Here is a 5,513-nt window from a genome sequence, read left to right as displayed (position 1 = left end):
TAATTGAGGTCACCTCCTATAAACACTCCCCTGTATTTGTCCAACTGAAGGGGGTCCAATAAGGACTTGAACTTCAGGATAAAATCTGTCTCAGAAGGAGAGCGGTAGCAAACAATAAACAACAGGGTTTGACAAGAATTAAGGGCGATTTCCACAACCACAGCTTCAAGTGATGAAGGAATAACTGAGATCTCTCTCTTTGAAAGATGGCTTTTTATCACAATAAGTGCACCACCTCTGAAATATATCAACCAGTCGGTAGTATCTCGTCGTTGCTGATTGAATCGTTTAACCATGTTTCTGTGAGGCAGATGATGTCAACATCGTATCCATAGGCAATGTCTTTCAATAGAGCAGTTTTGTATTCAAAAGAGTCTCCTTCAGCCGTGACGGCAGCTTTTAGGCTCTGAACATTTTGCAGATAGCATTTGATACTGCTAGGACCAGGGTTTTTGCTTACCGCCGTACCTCCACTTCAAAGCAAAAGTTGAAGTTGAAAAGTTGAGTTGGAGTTTGGGCCCAACTCGCAAAGAAAAAAATTGCTTGCTCCTTGGGGCCAAAAGATGATTGACAGTATGGAACTGAACCCGGGTGACGGATAAAAACCATGTAGGCTGTAAGTCAAAACCCTTATGATTTGGATCTTGTGGAAATAAGCGTACAAACAATAAGCCAACCTCCAGTACCAAACAAAGCATTGAAGAGCACAAGAGAGGACGCCAGTGTCTTTTGGCGGTATGTGAATAGCGTGGACTGGAGAGAGCTCCTTCCTCCTCCTTCAGTCAAGAGAAGAGCTCAAATGATCTCACCCGTAAACAGGCTTGCGCAAAGGGTGCGCGAATCGTGCAGAGACCACTTGAGTGTCTTTTCTAACATTCAATATGATGGGCCCAAAAGAAAACAAAAGTAGTTAGGTCACAGAAATCGTTTTGCAGCTCGGTTTCGCAGACACTACTTTTCGGGGGAAAGAAATGACTGCCGGAAATACGTCTGCATTCGCAGGCTATGCTCGCATTAGCAAGAGGGAGTTTAATGAGCTGAGAGAAGACCAAGAAAAGACCAAATTGGTCTGTATCAACCTTTCGAGGCAAGTAATAAGTTGCAGCAATTTTAGAGAGTGTGTTTCAGCGATGTGATGATAATCAAATTCCGTAAAACCATTCACTGTAAAATTTTTCTGTGTGGGAAGCCATTCAAATGCTTTTGGCGAGCAAAACTGTACATGTGAGTTATACAAAATTTATTTCCTATAAGTCTTTGTTGTCTGTTCTTTTAATGTACTCAATAAAACAGAGACCAATTTTTTAGCCATTTCATGATTGTAGTATTGTGCAATAACAATCGATTGTATTTCATTAATAATTGATTGGTCCCTTTAAAATTTATATCCACAGTATCAGACTGAGGACACCTAACCTGCTAGCAAGCTCTCCATTTGAGAATCCCGAGAAAGAAGGGATGAAGGGTAAGGGAGCTCACCTCAAGTTTCTGCACCTTCGACTCTCTCGACCTCTAAATATAATAAGCTTACGCACAGTTAATTTATCTTCACTTTTTTCGCGTCACTTGAACTTTGTGTAAAGATAATCAAAAGGAGTAGTATGGACTGAGATTATTTATGTAATTGAAATTACTTGCATTTGTTTACCAAATACCTCTCTACAACGGATACATTCACTGTTGTTTAAACCTCTCTACAACAGCTGCTTACCTCTGACCCAAGAGTGGCCATTGTAGAGAGGTTCGACTGTAAAAGAAAATGGGAGGCTGCCTCCACAAGAAAACATGATTTTTCAAAACATCGGAAACATCCACTGCCAAATCTAAAGACAATGTTTTTGGTGAACTCCCTTTTACACACCAAAAAAAACATGCCACATTTTGCTTCCCAAGCAAAAACTGGTTGATTCCTCCAAGAACCCCTTAAGAGTATTGAGAAAAAATCTTCCTGTTTTCCTGTTGCTGGCAACAAGGTAAACATATAGTTAACATTATTCATTCTCAATGGGTTCATTTTCCAGAAACAAACACAGTCTATTATTCATCTCATCTTTTCTCTGTAAATTTCAAGATGGCCACCACTGTAAATGTGAAAAAAATGAACTTTTAATGTAACTGGAATAGAGAAAATTGGGATTAAATATATCTTACGTTATTAGTTAACATATTATCTATGTATCCAAGTTTTATATGCTCCGCAATTTTCACTGCCAGTACAGTAATTCCTAGCTTTTTTAAAGCAAATTCAAAGAAAATGAAACCCAATACTTATTCCAACGAAAACTGTTCAGAATTCACTTCCATCTTTTTTCTTTTTAATACATTACGACAGATCAGCAACATTATGAACGAATGGAAAAAGAGGTTTTGCATTATTTATGAGGAAATATCAAAATACAACTCCAGCGAGCATTTGTTAAGACTGCAAAGTTGTGAATCTTGGGTAACACCATTAGAAGTAGCAAAGGTGTAAAAAGAAATGACGCCTTCCTTAAAATTGCCGGAGAGGTACTTGAGTCATTTTACCATACGAAAAGTCACAGCGCATTTTCCCTTGAAAGAGATTTCGAATATTTAAAACAATAAATCGACTAAGAGGAAATCAGAGAAACGCATGGGAACTTTTACGTCTGGTTTATAACTGTGATAAACCCTCCTTTTGGCATTGCCGTCGTTGTCCTTCTTCTTGCCCTCCTCCTCGTTAACAATTTATTGCGTTCGACGAAGGAGAACGCTTTCCAATTTTGTTGTTCTGTATACCAAATGGGAACTTTTCAGAAATTCCTTTGGACAGGAAGTACCTTTTCATCCCCATTTTAAATTCCTGAATTACATCATATGTGCTTGCGATAATGCCCACCTCGTGGTTTAACTTCGCTGTTTCTGTTTAAAGAATCCTAAAGACTAATCATCGGTCAGAAAAAAGGACATGGAGGTCTTAAAATCGACCAAAGACCGTTTCACATTTAGCTAGATTCCCTCGATTTCCAATACACAAGCTATAATTACCGACTTATTAAAAGTTTAAAGATCAGGGTATGCTACGGGGCGGTAAAAATTTGATGTGCGTTTTACGAATTGTTTGAAATGGTATAATATATGTATTTTAGCTTGCAAATGTTTGCAAAGCATCATTATTTGCCATCAAGTGATCGCTTTGCACGGAGGCGAAGCAAACTGAGAGCTGCCTTGCTCCTATAAGCAAATTTGATGTTGATTTGAGTAAATTTCTGGCTGGAGGAACATTTCGCTTTAAAATATGGATCGGTAAGCCGGAAGCAAAGATGTGTGTTGTGTTGACACAAACTGAAATTTGCATATGTAGTTGTAAATAGCTACCTGGCGATTTCAAGATCGATGGTTACCACAGGTAACCCAGGCTCACTGTGTAAAATATAGAGAACATATGAGGCGAAGTTTAGGTCTGAAAATTTGCTAGAAAATGGAAATAAAAATCGATAAAACTGACCATGTGGTGAGCTGTTGTTGTCTTTAATACATACACGAAGTCTCGGGAAAAATGGTCCCCGTTCACCTTCCTTCATATAGTATAGTGACAAGGTAGGAGACGGAAGCCAGCTTATGGACTCCGATCGACCCAAAACAAGCACGATTTTTTTCGCGAAAATCGAATCCAGTCACTAAATAAAAACGCCAGGCTCATGGAACATGAATTTCTCTAAACCATGAATCCACTGAAGCATCTCCAGGCAGCAACGCTAAGCCACCAGACTCCGTAAAACTTGTAAGTTAACCTGTTAAAGTGGCGGCCAGAAAGCATTGTACTCGCGAAGTGTCCAATTCAAAACGCCTGGTGACGAGTATAATAAGTCCCCCTGGAGAGAGGGGAGTCCCAGATTGCTCAGTGAGTTTGTTTTTAGCAATGTGGGACTCCCCTCCCTCCAGAACTTATTAAACTCGTCACCAGGCGTCAAGAGTTCAGTGCCATTTTGAATTGGACACTTCGCGTGATGCAAATCATCATTTGCATCACGCCTGAAGAATCGCTGCATTGCTGGCAAATGGGAGGAACACCTCCCACTTGGATGACACAGTAAAGGAATTATTTTCCCACAACATGTAGTTTGTTGTTTGTGGAAGCTACTCCTAGCCACATTATGCGTCGGCTGTATCCGTCAATACATCCATGAATACAGAAACCGAAAAGTTTGTAGCAGCCATCAAAATGCCAGATGTAATTTGGTCCTTTTGATTGGTATTTCCTTCTTTTCAACTTATGTACGTTTGAGCGCTGTTCGACTCCATCAGGATCTAAAGTTTTTAGAACTTTTCTAACTGTTTCTCTATCCACTACAAGACAATAGTCATTAAGTGCACGCAGAGCACCATTGGTAAGAAAATGTGGTAACCTATCTGTGTGAGAAGATTTGGTTTTGGTGACCGTACAACCGTACGTCCCACCATCCCTCCATGTATGCCAATGTGACCAGACTCCAGCTGACACTCCGTCTCATTTACAGCCTACATCTTTGATATTGGACATCCATATTATGGTCAATTGACACCTGTCAAAACAAGGCATCTGCTGACCAGTATCATGTGACCATATCCTGGGCTCAAGTTTAGAGTTCATCGAGGTCTGCTGTTTTTTGGAAGTCGACTGATGACCAGGCACTGGTTTTTTGATTGGATTGCAGGTTCAAGCCTGGTTAACTGCCAAACATTTTTCGCACATTTAGTGTGGCCCAACTACATACACTAAAGCTCTTAACAGCTTACACTTTTCCTGTCCAAGTGGAAAGCGGTTTGAAAAATATTGATTTTGTGCAATTTCTGCTGGTTTCAATCCACGTTTGACATATGTAGCTGTGGTCAGGACCAAACTGGTGGTTATGCAGTTCTTCAAGTCAAGCATTGGAGGGATAGGATAACTTGTCTCTATTTTTAATTTTGATAAGGTCACATGATGCCTGGACGACTTATGACAGAAGAACAAAAACGAAAGAAGAGGGAAAGAGAACAAGAACGGCAAAACAGTATACTAGTAATAGCTCAAACGTGGTGAAAGAAGTTACTCTACAAATTCTTTTCTTGGACACTAAACCGTTTGTTATTCTTTTAAAAAGTGGTTTAATCGTTTTTTCCTTTGTTCAGGAATAAAACTCGAATTTTTATTCTCGAAAAGCAATCATCTTTATTTGGAATAAAGAAATTTTTGGAATAAAGAAATTGTTTGTTTTGCTCTAAAAGGTGAGGGACAAGTGGCTTTTTCTTTACTCCGTTTGCTTACACTGTAACTGTTTTTCGATGTGTCTCAACGGTGACAAGAAAATTTTGCCCTTATGTTATAAAGACATAATTGTAATGAGTTTTCATAAAATTAAGGAGAAACATCAGTAGCTTATTTCAAGCACGTACAGGTAATTTGTTGCAGGTGTTGTTTGAAGTCCGCCCTTTCTTGGTTGCTGTATTTTGCCAAAATATATCAAAATGTGAATGATCTTGTGCATCAATAAAACTCTTTTTTGATGTTGAACTGACAAAATTTCTTA

The sequence above is a fragment of the Montipora foliosa genome, chromosome 11 (assembly GCF_036669935.1).
Source record: "Montipora foliosa isolate CH-2021 chromosome 11, ASM3666993v2, whole genome shotgun sequence".
NCBI classification, from domain to species: Eukaryota; Metazoa; Cnidaria; class Anthozoa; order Scleractinia; family Acroporidae; genus Montipora; species Montipora foliosa.
This window is presented reverse-complemented; position numbering follows the sequence as displayed.